Below are 12,266 nucleotides of genomic sequence, written 5' to 3' on the forward strand. Positions count from 1 at the left end.
GAAAGGCTCATGCGACGTCCTGACTCTCTGCAGACGTAGAGTAGCGCATCAGGAAGGGTACACTTGGCAAGTGTTGATTTGAGCGAGCACACCGCCAGCTTAGCGCCAGTCAGCCTCTGTGGCCTAATGGATAAGGCATCGGTCTCCTAAACCGGGGATTGTGGGTTCGAGTCCCACCAGAGGTACACGTTTTACTCACTGGGGCAAAATCACTCTCACCACATACAGCTGTAATAGTTGAGAAAGCTGGCGTTTCTGAGTGCTTACAGGTATCACAGGTATGACGACGATATGAAAATACGCACTTACTGACAACCAAAAACGAAACGACGGCCATTATCAATCGACCTATTAGCAGCGGAAGTGTTTCAAAGCGTGATGGCGCTGTGAAAGGAAACGCTATTTTGAAATTGCTTGTTGGTAAACAGTATGACCCATATGAATAGTCACTTACCTGTCTTGTGTGCAGGACTTACAGTCCAGAAAGGGAATAGCCTAAGACGGCAGGTATAAGAATTGCCAGCAGAAAGTAGGCGCCTGGACTTGGATACGTCTGAGTATGTACAGGCACACAGGAAAGGCTCATGCGACGTCCTGACTCTCTGCAGACGTAGAGTAGCGCATCAGGAAGGGTACACTTGGCAAGTGTTGATTTGAGCGAGCACACCGCCAGCTTAGCGCCAGTCAGCCTCTGTGGCCTAATGGATAAGGCATCGGTCTCCTAAACCGGGGATTGTGGGTTCGAGTCCCACCAGAGGTACACGTTTTACTCACTGGGGCAAAATCACTCTCACCACATACAGCTGTAATAGTTGAGAAAGCTGGCGTTTCTGAGTGCTTACAGGTATCACAGGTATGACGACGATATGAAAATACGCACTTACTGACAACCAAAAACGAAACGACGGCCATTATCAATCGACCTATTAGCAGCGGAAGTGTTTCAAAGCGTGATGGCGCTGTGAAAGGAAACGCTATTTTGAAATTGCTTGTTGGTAAACAGTATGACCCATATGAATAGTCACTTACCTGTCTTGTGTGCAGGACTTACAGTCCAGAAAGGGAATAGCCTAAGACGGCAGGTATAAGAATTGCCAGCAGAAAGTAGGCGCCTGGACTTGGATACGTCTGAGTATGTACAGGCACACAGGAAAGGCTCATGCGACGTCCTGACTCTCTGCAGACGTAGAGTAGCGCATCAGGAAGGGTACACTTGGCAAGTGTTGATTTGAGCGAGCACACCGCCAGCTTAGCGCCAGTCAGCCTCTGTGGCCTAATGGATAAGGCATCGGTCTCCTAAACCGGGGATTGTGGGTTCGAGTCCCACCAGAGGTACACGTTTTACTCACTGGGGCAAAATCACTCTCACCACATACAGCTGTAATAGTTGAGAAAGCTGGCGTTTCTGAGTGCTTACAGGTATCACAGGTATGACGACGATATGAAAATACGCACTTACTGACAACCAAAAACGAAACGACGGCCATTATCAATCGACCTATTAGCAGCGGAAGTGTTTCAAAGCGTGATGGCGCTGTGAAAGGAAACGCTATTTTGAAATTGCTTGTTGGTAAACAGTATGACCCATATGAATAGTCACTTACCTGTCTTGTGTGCAGGACTTACAGTCCAGAAAGGGAATAGCCTAAGACGGCAGGTATAAGAATTGCCAGCAGAAAGTAGGCGCCTGGACTTGGATACGTCTGAGTATGTACAGGCACACAGGAAAGGCTCATGCGACGTCCTGACTCTCTGCAGACGTAGAGTAGCGCATCAGGAAGGGTACACTTGGCAAGTGTTGATTTGAGCGAGCACACCGCCAGCTTAGCGCCAGTCAGCCTCTGTGGCCTAATGGATAAGGCATCGGTCTCCTAAACCGGGGATTGTGGGTTCGAGTCCCACCAGAGGTACACGTTTTACTCACTGGGGCAAAATCACTCTCACCACATACAGCTGTAATAGTTGAGAAAGCTGGCGTTTCTGAGTGCTTACAGGTATCACAGGTATGACGACGATATGAAAATACGCACTTACTGACAACCAAAAACGAAACGACGGCCATTATCAATCGACCTATTAGCAGCGGAAGTGTTTCAAAGCGTGATGGCGCTGTGAAAGGAAACGCTATTTTGAAATTGCTTGTTGGTAAACAGTATGACCCATATGAATAGTCACTTACCTGTCTTGTGTGCAGGACTTACAGTCCAGAAAGGGAATAGCCTAAGACGGCAGGTATAAGAATTGCCAGCAGAAAGTAGGCGCCTGGACTTGGATACGTCTGAGTATGTACAGGCACACAGGAAAGGCTCATGCGACGTCCTGACTCTCTGCAGACGTAGAGTAGCGCATCAGGAAGGGTACACTTGGCAAGTGTTGATTTGAGCGAGCACACCGCCAGCTTAGCGCCAGTCAGCCTCTGTGGCCTAATGGATAAGGCATCGGTCTCCTAAACCGGGGATTGTGGGTTCGAGTCCCACCAGAGGTACACGTTTTACTCACTGGGGCAAAATCACTCTCACCACATACAGCTGTAATAGTTGAGAAAGCTGGCGTTTCTGAGTGCTTACAGGTATCACAGGTATGACGACGATATGAAAATACGCACTTACTGACAACCAAAAACGAAACGACGGCCATTATCAATCGACCTATTAGCAGCGGAAGTGTTTCAAAGCGTGATGGCGCTGTGAAAGGAAACGCTATTTTGAAATTGCTTGTTGGTAAACAGTATGACCCATATGAATAGTCACTTACCTGTCTTGTGTGCAGGACTTACAGTCCAGAAAGGGAATAGCCTAAGACGGCAGGTATAAGAATTGCCAGCAGAAAGTAGGCGCCTGGACTTGGATACGTCTGAGTATGTACAGGCACACAGGAAAGGCTCATGCGACGTCCTGACTCTCTGCAGACGTAGAGTAGCGCATCAGGAAGGGTACACTTGGCAAGTGTTGATTTGAGCGAGCACACCGCCAGCTTAGCGCCAGTCAGCCTCTGTGGCCTAATGGATAAGGCATCGGTCTCCTAAACCGGGGATTGTGGGTTCGAGTCCCACCAGAGGTACACGTTTTACTCACTGGGGCAAAATCACTCTCACCACATACAGCTGTAATAGTTGAGAAAGCTGGCGTTTCTGAGTGCTTACAGGTATCACAGGTATGACGACGATATGAAAATACGCACTTACTGACAACCAAAAACGAAACGACGGCCATTATCAATCGACCTATTAGCAGCGGAAGTGTTTCAAAGCGTGATGGCGCTGTGAAAGGAAACGCTATTTTGAAATTGCTTGTTGGTAAACAGTATGACCCATATGAATAGTCACTTACCTGTCTTGTGTGCAGGACTTACAGTCCAGAAAGGGAATAGCCTAAGACGGCAGGTATAAGAATTGCCAGCAGAAAGTAGGCGCCTGGACTTGGATACGTCTGAGTATGTACAGGCACACAGGAAAGGCTCATGCGACGTCCTGACTCTCTGCAGACGTAGAGTAGCGCATCAGGAAGGGTACACTTGGCAAGTGTTGATTTGAGCGAGCACACCGCCAGCTTAGCGCCAGTCAGCCTCTGTGGCCTAATGGATAAGGCATCGGTCTCCTAAACCGGGGATTGTGGGTTCGAGTCCCACCAGAGGTACACGTTTTACTCACTGGGGCAAAATCACTCTCACCACATACAGCTGTAATAGTTGAGAAAGCTGGCGTTTCTGAGTGCTTACAGGTATCACAGGTATGACGACGATATGAAAATACGCACTTACTGACAACCAAAAACGAAACGACGGCCATTATCAATCGACCTATTAGCAGCGGAAGTGTTTCAAAGCGTGATGGCGCTGTGAAAGGAAACGCTATTTTGAAATTGCTTGTTGGTAAACAGTATGACCCATATGAATAGTCACTTACCTGTCTTGTGTGCAGGACTTACAGTCCAGAAAGGGAATAGCCTAAGACGGCAGGTATAAGAATTGCCAGCAGAAAGTAGGCGCCTGGACTTGGATACGTCTGAGTATGTACAGGCACACAGGAAAGGCTCATGCGACGTCCTGACTCTCTGCAGACGTAGAGTAGCGCATCAGGAAGGGTACACTTGGCAAGTGTTGATTTGAGCGAGCACACCGCCAGCTTAGCGCCAGTCAGCCTCTGTGGCCTAATGGATAAGGCATCGGTCTCCTAAACCGGGGATTGTGGGTTCGAGTCCCACCAGAGGTACACGTTTTACTCACTGGGGCAAAATCACTCTCACCACATACAGCTGTAATAGTTGAGAAAGCTGGCGTTTCTGAGTGCTTACAGGTATCACAGGTATGACGACGATATGAAAATACGCACTTACTGACAACCAAAAACGAAACGACGGCCATTATCAATCGACCTATTAGCAGCGGAAGTGTTTCAAAGCGTGATGGCGCTGTGAAAGGAAACGCTATTTTGAAATTGCTTGTTGGTAAACAGTATGACCCATATGAATAGTCACTTACCTGTCTTGTGTGCAGGACTTACAGTCCAGAAAGGGAATAGCCTAAGACGGCAGGTATAAGAATTGCCAGCAGAAAGTAGGCGCCTGGACTTGGATACGTCTGAGTATGTACAGGCACACAGGAAAGGCTCATGCGACGTCCTGACTCTCTGCAGACGTAGAGTAGCGCATCAGGAAGGGTACACTTGGCAAGTGTTGATTTGAGCGAGCACACCGCCAGCTTAGCGCCAGTCAGCCTCTGTGGCCTAATGGATAAGGCATCGGTCTCCTAAACCGGGGATTGTGGGTTCGAGTCCCACCAGAGGTACACGTTTTACTCACTGGGGCAAAATCACTCTCACCACATACAGCTGTAATAGTTGAGAAAGCTGGCGTTTCTGAGTGCTTACAGGTATCACAGGTATGACGACGATATGAAAATACGCACTTACTGACAACCAAAAACGAAACGACGGCCATTATCAATCGACCTATTAGCAGCGGAAGTGTTTCAAAGCGTGATGGCGCTGTGAAAGGAAACGCTATTTTGAAATTGCTTGTTGGTAAACAGTATGACCCATATGAATAGTCACTTACCTGTCTTGTGTGCAGGACTTACAGTCCAGAAAGGGAATAGCCTAAGACGGCAGGTATAAGAATTGCCAGCAGAAAGTAGGCGCCTGGACTTGGATACGTCTGAGTATGTACAGGCACACAGGAAAGGCTCATGCGACGTCCTGACTCTCTGCAGACGTAGAGTAGCGCATCAGGAAGGGTACACTTGGCAAGTGTTGATTTGAGCGAGCACACCGCCAGCTTAGCGTCAGTCAGCCTCTGTGGCCTAATGGATAAGGCATCGGTCTCCTAAACCGGGGATTGTGGGTTCGAGTCCCACCAGAGGTACACGTTTTACTCACTGGGGCAAAATCACTCTCACCACATACAGCTGTAATAGTTGAGAAAGCTGGCGTTTCTGAGTGCTTACAGGTATCACAGGTATGACGACGATATGAAAATACGCACTTACTGACAACCAAAAACGAAACGACGGCCATTATCAATCGACCTATTAGCAGCGGAAGTGTTTCAAAGCGTGATGGCGCTGTGAAAGGAAACGCTATTTTGAAATTGCTTGTTGGTAAACAGTATGACCCATATGAATAGTCACTTACCTGTCTTGTGTGCAGGACTTACAGTCCAGAAAGGGAATAGCCTAAGACGGCAGGTATAAGAATTGCCAGCAGAAAGTAGGCGCCTGGACTTGGATACGTCTGAGTATGTACAGGCACACAGGAAAGGCTCATGCGACGTCCTGACTCTCTGCAGACGTAGAGTAGCGCATCAGGAAGGGTACACTTGGCAAGTGTTGATTTGAGCGAGCACACCGCCAGCTTAGCGCCAGTCAGCCTCTGTGGCCTAATGGATAAGGCATCGGTCTCCTAAACCGGGGATTGTGGGTTCGAGTCCCACCAGAGGTACACGTTTTACTCACTGGGGCAAAATCACTCTCACCACATACAGCTGTAATAGTTGAGAAAGCTGGCGTTTCTGAGTGCTTACAGGTATCACAGGTATGACGACGATATGAAAATACGCACTTACTGACAACCAAAAACGAAACGACGGCCATTATCAATCGACCTATTAGCAGCGGAAGTGTTTCAAAGCGTGATGGCGCTGTGAAAGGAAACGCTATTTTGAAATTGCTTGTTGGTAAACAGTATGACCCATATGAATAGTCACTTACCTGTCTTGTGTGCAGGACTTACAGTCCAGAAAGGGAATAGCCTAAGACGGCAGGTATAAGAATTGCCAGCAGAAAGTAGGCGCCTGGACTTGGATACGTCTGAGTATGTACAGGCACACAGGAAAGGCTCATGCGACGTCCTGACTCTCTGCAGACGTAGAGTAGCGCATCAGGAAGGGTACACTTGGCAAGTGTTGATTTGAGCGAGCACACCGCCAGCTTAGCGCCAGTCAGCCTCTGTGGCCTAATGGATAAGGCATCGGTCTCCTAAACCGGGGATTGTGGGTTCGAGTCCCACCAGAGGTACACGTTTTACTCACTGGGGCAAAATCACTCTCACCACATACAGCTGTAATAGTTGAGAAAGCTGGCGTTTCTGAGTGCTTACAGGTATCACAGGTATGACGACGATATGAAAATACGCACTTACTGACAACCAAAAACGAAACGACGGCCATTATCAATCGACCTATTAGCAGCGGAAGTGTTTCAAAGCGTGATGGCGCTGTGAAAGGAAACGCTATTTTGAAATTGCTTGTTGGTAAACAGTATGACCCATATGAATAGTCACTTACCTGTCTTGTGTGCAGGACTTACAGTCCAGAAAGGGAATAGCCTAAGACGGCAGGTATAAGAATTGCCAGCAGAAAGTAGGCGCCTGGACTTGGATACGTCTGAGTATGTACAGGCACACAGGAAAGGCTCATGCGACGTCCTGACTCTCTGCAGACGTAGAGTAGCGCATCAGGAAGGGTACACTTGGCAAGTGTTGATTTGAGCGAGCACACCGCCAGCTTAGCGCCAGTCAGCCTCTGTGGCCTAATGGATAAGGCATCGGTCTCCTAAACCGGGGATTGTGGGTTCGAGTCCCACCAGAGGTACACGTTTTACTCACTGGGGCAAAATCACTCTCACCACATACAGCTGTAATAGTTGAGAAAGCTGGCGTTTCTGAGTGCTTACAGGTATCACAGGTATGACGACGATATGAAAATACGCACTTACTGACAACCAAAAACGAAACGACGGCCATTATCAATCGACCTATTAGCAGCGGAAGTGTTTCAAAGCGTGATGGCGCTGTGAAAGGAAACGCTATTTTGAAATTGCTTGTTGGTAAACAGTATGACCCATATGAATAGTCACTTACCTGTCTTGTGTGCAGGACTTACAGTCCAGAAAGGGAATAGCCTAAGACGGCAGGTATAAGAATTGCCAGCAGAAAGTAGGCGCCTGGACTTGGATACGTCTGAGTATGTACAGGCACACAGGAAAGGCTCATGCGACGTCCTGACTCTCTGCAGACGTAGAGTAGCGCATCAGGAAGGGTACACTTGGCAAGTGTTGATTTGAGCGAGCACACCGCCAACTTAGCGCCAGTCAGCCTCTGTGGCCTAATGGATAAGGCATCGGTCTCCTAAACCGGGGATTGTGGGTTCGAGTCCCACCAGAGGTACACGTTTTACTCACTGGGGCAAAATCACTCTCACCACATACAGCTGTAATAGTTGAGAAAGCTGGCGTTTCTGAGTGCTTACAGGTATCACAGGTATGACGACGATATGGAAATACGCACTTACTGACAACCAAAAACGAAACGACGGCCATTATCAATCGACCTATTAGCAGCGGAAGTGTTTCAAAGCGTGATGGCGCTGTGAAAGGAAACGCTATTTTGAAATTGCTTGTTGGTAAACAGTATGACCCATATGAATAGTCACTTACCTGTCTTGTGTGCAGGACTTACAGTCCAGAAAGGGAATAGCCTAAGACGGCAGGTATAAGAATTGCCAGCAGAAAGTAGGCGCCTGGACTTGGATACGTCTGAGTATGTACAGGCACACAGGAAAGGCTCATGCGACGTCCTGACTCTCTGCAGACGTAGAGTAGCGCATCAGGAAGGGTACACTTGGCAAGTGTTGATTTGAGCGAGCACACCGCCAGCTTAGCGCCAGTCAGCCTCTGTGGCCTAATGGATAAGGCATCGGTCTCCTAAACCGGGGATTGTGGGTTCGAGTCCCACCAGAGGTACACGTTTTACTCACTGGGGCAAAATCACTCTCACCACATACAGCTGTAATAGTTGAGAAAGCTGGCGTTTCTGAGTGCTTACAGGTATCACAGGTATGACGACGATATGAAAATACGCACTTACTGACAACCAAAAACGAAACGACGGCCATTATCAATCGACCTATTAGCAGCGGAAGTGTTTCAAAGCGTGATGGCGCTGTGAAAGGAAACGCTATTTTGAAATTGCTTGTTGGTAAACAGTATGACCCATATGAATAGTCACTTACCTGTCTTGTGTGCAGGACTTACAGTCCAGAAAGGGAATAGCCTAAGACGGCAGGTATAAGAATTGCCAGCAGAAAGTAGGCGCCTGGACTTGGATACGTCTGAGTATGTACAGGCACACAGGAAAGGCTCATGCGACGTCCTGACTCTCTGCAGACGTAGAGTAGCGCATCAGGAAGGGTACACTTGGCAAGTGTTGATTTGAGCGAGCACACCGCCAGCTTAGCGCCAGTCAGCCTCTGTGGCCTAATGGATAAGGCATCGGTCTCCTAAACCGGGGATTGTGGGTTCGAGTCCCACCAGAGGTACACGTTTTACTCACTGGGGCAAAATCACTCTCACCACATACAGCTGTAATAGTTGAGAAAGCTGGCGTTTCTGAGTGCTTACAGGTATCACAGGTATGACGACGATATGAAAATACGCACTTACTGACAACCAAAAACGAAACGACGGCCATTATCAATCGACCTATTAGCAGCGGAAGTGTTTCAAAGCGTGATGGCGCTGTGAAAGGAAACGCTATTTTGAAATTGCTTGTTGGTAAACAGTATGACCCATATGAATAGTCACTTACCTGTCTTGTGTGCAGGACTTACAGTCCAGAAAGGGAATAGCCTAAGACGGCAGGTATAAGAATTGCCAGCAGAAAGTAGGCGCCTGGACTTGGATACGTCTGAGTATGTACAGGCACACAGGAAAGGCTCATGCGACGTCCTGACTCTCTGCAGACGTAGAGTAGCGCATCAGGAAGGGTACACTTGGCAAGTGTTGATTTGAGCGAGCACACCGCCAGCTTAGCGCCAGTCAGCCTCTGTGGCCTAATGGATAAGGCATCGGTCTCCTAAACCGGGGATTGTGGGTTCGAGTCCCACCAGAGGTACACGTTTTACTCACTGGGGCAAAATCACTCTCACCACATACAGCTGTAATAGTTGAGAAAGCTGGCGTTTCTGAGTGCTTACAGGTATCACAGGTATGACGACGATATGAAAATACGCACTTACTGACAACCAAAAACGAAACGACGGCCATTATCAATCGACCTATTAGCAGCGGAAGTGTTTCAAAGCGTGATGGCGCTGTGAAAGGAAACGCTATTTTGAAATTGCTTGTTGGTAAACAGTATGACCCATATGAATAGTCACTTACCTGTCTTGTGTGCAGGACTTACAGTCCAGAAAGGGAATAGCCTAAGACGGCAGGTATAAGAATTGCCAGCAGAAAGTAGGCGCCTGGACTTGGATACGTCTGAGTATGTACAGGCACACAGGAAAGGCTCATGCGACGTCCTGACTCTCTGCAGACGTAGAGTAGCGCATCAGGAAGGGTACACTTGGCAAGTGTTGATTTGAGCGAGCACACCGCCAGCTTAGCGCCAGTCAGCCTCTGTGGCCTAATGGATAAGGCATCGGTCTCCTAAACCGGGGATTGTGGGTTCGAGTCCCACCAGAGGTACACGTTTTACTCACTGGGGCAAAATCACTCTCACCACATACAGCTGTAATAGTTGAGAAAGCTGGCGTTTCTGAGTGCTTACAGGTATCACAGGTATGACGACGATATGAAAATACGCACTTACTGACAACCAAAAACGAAACGACGGCCATTATCAATCGACCTATTAGCAGCGGAAGTGTTTCAAAGCGTGATGGCGCTGTGAAAGGAAACGCTATTTTGAAATTGCTTGTTGGTAAACAGTATGACCCATATGAATAGTCACTTACCTGTCTTGTGTGCAGGACTTACAGTCCAGAAAGGGAATAGCCTAAGACGGCAGGTATAAGAATTGCCAGCAGAAAGTAGGCGCCTGGACTTGGATACGTCTGAGTATGTACAGGCACACAGGAAAGGCTCATGCGACGTCCTGACTCTCTGCAGACGTAGAGTAGCGCATCAGGAAGGGTACACTTGGCAAGTGTTGATTTGAGCGAGCACACCGCCAGCTTAGCGCCAGTCAGCCTCTGTGGCCTAATGGATAAGGCATCGGTCTCCTAAACCGGGGATTGTGGGTTCGAGTCCCACCAGAGGTACACGTTTTACTCACTGGGGCAAAATCACTCTCACCACATACAGCTGTAATAGTTGAGAAAGCTGGCGTTTCTGAGTGCTTACAGGTATCACAGGTATGACGACGATATGAAAATACGCACTTACTGACAACCAAAAACGAAACGACGGCCATTATCAATCGACCTATTAGCAGCGGAAGTGTTTCAAAGCGTGATGGCGCTGTGAAAGGAAACGCTATTTTGAAATTGCTTGTTGGTAAACAGTATGACCCATATGAATAGTCACTTACCTGTCTTGTGTGCAGGACTTACAGTCCAGAAAGGGAATAGCCTAAGACGGCAGGTATAAGAATTGCCAGCAGAAAGTAGGCGCCTGGACTTGGATACGTCTGAGTATGTACAGGCACACAGGAAAGGCTCATGCGACGTCCTGACTCTCTGCAGACGTAGAGTAGCGCATCAGGAAGGGTACACTTGGCAAGTGTTGATTTGAGCGAGCACACCGCCAGCTTAGCGCCAGTCAGCCTCTGTGGCCTAATGGATAAGGCATCGGTCTCCTAAACCGGGGATTGTGGGTTCGAGTCCCACCAGAGGTACACGTTTTACTCACTGGGGCAAAATCACTCTCACCACATACAGCTGTAATAGTTGAGAAAGCTGGCGTTTCTGAGTGCTTACAGGTATCACAGGTATGACGACGATATGAAAATACGCACTTACTGACAACCAAAAACGAAACGACGGCCATTATCAATCGACCTATTAGCAGCGGAAGTGTTTCAAAGCGTGATGGCGCTGTGAAAGGAAACGCTATTTTGAAATTGCTTGTTGGTAAACAGTATGACCCATATGAATAGTCACTTACCTGTCTTGTGTGCAGGACTTACAGTCCAGAAAGGGAATAGCCTAAGACGGCAGGTATAAGAATTGCCAGCAGAAAGTAGGCGCCTGGACTTGGATACGTCTGAGTATGTACAGGCACACAGGAAAGGCTCATGCGACGTCCTGACTCTCTGCAGACGTAGAGTAGCGCATCAGGAAGGGTACACTTGGCAAGTGTTGATTTGAGCGAGCACACCGCCAGCTTAGCGCCAGTCAGCCTCTGTGGCCTAATGGATAAGGCATCGGTCTCCTAAACCGGGGATTGTGGGTTCGAGTCCCACCAGAGGTACACGTTTTACTCACTGGGGCAAAATCACTCTCACCACATACAGCTGTAATAGTTGAGAAAGCTGGCGTTTCTGAGTGCTTACAGGTATCACAGGTATGACGACGATATGAAAATACGCACTTACTGACAACCAAAAACGAAACGACGGCCATTATCAATCGACCTATTAGCAGCGGAAGTGTTTCAAAGCGTGATGGCGCTGTGAAAGGAAACGCTATTTTGAAATTGCTTGTTGGTAAACAGTATGACCCATATGAATAGTCACTTACCTGTCTTGTGTGCAGGACTTACAGTCCAGAAAGGGAATAGCCTAAGACGGCAGGTATAAGAATTGCCAGCAGAAAGTAGGCGCCTGGACTTGGATACGTCTGAGTATGTACAGGCACACAGGAAAGGCTCATGCGACGTCCTGACTCTCTGCAGACGTAGAGTAGCGCATCAGGAAGGGTACACTTGGCAAGTGTTGATTTGAGCGAGCACACCGCCAGCTTAGCGCCAGTCAGCCTCTGTGGCCTAATGGATAAGGCATCGGTCTCCTAAACCGGGGATTGTGGGTTCGAGTCCCACCAGAGGTACACGTT

The 12,266-nt window shown here is 48.3% G+C and overlaps 22 non-coding genes across 22 annotated transcripts; all 22 read left to right on the forward strand.

Moving 5' to 3' along the window:
- The first annotated feature begins 112 nt into the window (after window positions 1–112).
- On the forward strand, window positions 113–185 carry Trnar-ccu. The gene has a single exon. It is a non-coding gene; the product is annotated as a tRNA-Arg (tRNA).
- Window positions 186–687: 502 nt separating this feature from the next.
- Window positions 688–760, forward strand: Trnar-ccu. The gene has a single exon. It is a non-coding gene; the product is annotated as a tRNA-Arg (tRNA).
- Window positions 761–1,262: 502 nt separating this feature from the next.
- Trnar-ccu lies at window positions 1,263–1,335 on the forward strand. The gene has a single exon. It is a non-coding gene; the product is annotated as a tRNA-Arg (tRNA).
- Window positions 1,336–1,837: 502 nt separating this feature from the next.
- On the forward strand, window positions 1,838–1,910 carry Trnar-ccu. The gene has a single exon. It is a non-coding gene; the product is annotated as a tRNA-Arg (tRNA).
- Window positions 1,911–2,412: 502 nt separating this feature from the next.
- Window positions 2,413–2,485, forward strand: Trnar-ccu. The gene has a single exon. It is a non-coding gene; the product is annotated as a tRNA-Arg (tRNA).
- Window positions 2,486–2,987: 502 nt separating this feature from the next.
- On the forward strand, window positions 2,988–3,060 carry Trnar-ccu. Its single transcript has one exon. It is a non-coding gene; the product is annotated as a tRNA-Arg (tRNA).
- Window positions 3,061–3,562: 502 nt separating this feature from the next.
- Window positions 3,563–3,635, forward strand: Trnar-ccu. Its single transcript has one exon. It is a non-coding gene; the product is annotated as a tRNA-Arg (tRNA).
- A 502-nt stretch (window positions 3,636–4,137) lies between these two features.
- Trnar-ccu lies at window positions 4,138–4,210 on the forward strand. The gene has a single exon. It is a non-coding gene; the product is annotated as a tRNA-Arg (tRNA).
- A 502-nt stretch (window positions 4,211–4,712) lies between these two features.
- Trnar-ccu lies at window positions 4,713–4,785 on the forward strand. Its single transcript has one exon. It is a non-coding gene; the product is annotated as a tRNA-Arg (tRNA).
- Window positions 4,786–5,287: 502 nt separating this feature from the next.
- Window positions 5,288–5,360, forward strand: Trnar-ccu. The gene has a single exon. It is a non-coding gene; the product is annotated as a tRNA-Arg (tRNA).
- A 502-nt stretch (window positions 5,361–5,862) lies between these two features.
- Trnar-ccu lies at window positions 5,863–5,935 on the forward strand. Its single transcript has one exon. It is a non-coding gene; the product is annotated as a tRNA-Arg (tRNA).
- Window positions 5,936–6,437: 502 nt separating this feature from the next.
- Window positions 6,438–6,510, forward strand: Trnar-ccu. The gene has a single exon. It is a non-coding gene; the product is annotated as a tRNA-Arg (tRNA).
- A 502-nt stretch (window positions 6,511–7,012) lies between these two features.
- Window positions 7,013–7,085, forward strand: Trnar-ccu. Its single transcript has one exon. It is a non-coding gene; the product is annotated as a tRNA-Arg (tRNA).
- A 502-nt stretch (window positions 7,086–7,587) lies between these two features.
- On the forward strand, window positions 7,588–7,660 carry Trnar-ccu. The gene has a single exon. It is a non-coding gene; the product is annotated as a tRNA-Arg (tRNA).
- A 502-nt stretch (window positions 7,661–8,162) lies between these two features.
- Window positions 8,163–8,235, forward strand: Trnar-ccu. Its single transcript has one exon. It is a non-coding gene; the product is annotated as a tRNA-Arg (tRNA).
- A 502-nt stretch (window positions 8,236–8,737) lies between these two features.
- On the forward strand, window positions 8,738–8,810 carry Trnar-ccu. The gene has a single exon. It is a non-coding gene; the product is annotated as a tRNA-Arg (tRNA).
- A 502-nt stretch (window positions 8,811–9,312) lies between these two features.
- Window positions 9,313–9,385, forward strand: Trnar-ccu. Its single transcript has one exon. It is a non-coding gene; the product is annotated as a tRNA-Arg (tRNA).
- Window positions 9,386–9,887: 502 nt separating this feature from the next.
- Trnar-ccu lies at window positions 9,888–9,960 on the forward strand. The gene has a single exon. It is a non-coding gene; the product is annotated as a tRNA-Arg (tRNA).
- Window positions 9,961–10,462: 502 nt separating this feature from the next.
- Trnar-ccu lies at window positions 10,463–10,535 on the forward strand. Its single transcript has one exon. It is a non-coding gene; the product is annotated as a tRNA-Arg (tRNA).
- Window positions 10,536–11,037: 502 nt separating this feature from the next.
- On the forward strand, window positions 11,038–11,110 carry Trnar-ccu. Its single transcript has one exon. It is a non-coding gene; the product is annotated as a tRNA-Arg (tRNA).
- A 502-nt stretch (window positions 11,111–11,612) lies between these two features.
- Window positions 11,613–11,685, forward strand: Trnar-ccu. The gene has a single exon. It is a non-coding gene; the product is annotated as a tRNA-Arg (tRNA).
- Window positions 11,686–12,187: 502 nt separating this feature from the next.
- Trnar-ccu lies at window positions 12,188–12,260 on the forward strand. The gene has a single exon. It is a non-coding gene; the product is annotated as a tRNA-Arg (tRNA).
- The last annotated feature ends 6 nt before the right edge of the window (window positions 12,261–12,266 follow it).

Source organism: Schistocerca americana, chromosome 1, assembly GCF_021461395.2.
Source record: "Schistocerca americana isolate TAMUIC-IGC-003095 chromosome 1, iqSchAmer2.1, whole genome shotgun sequence".
NCBI lineage: Eukaryota > Metazoa > Arthropoda > Insecta > Orthoptera > Acrididae > Schistocerca > Schistocerca americana.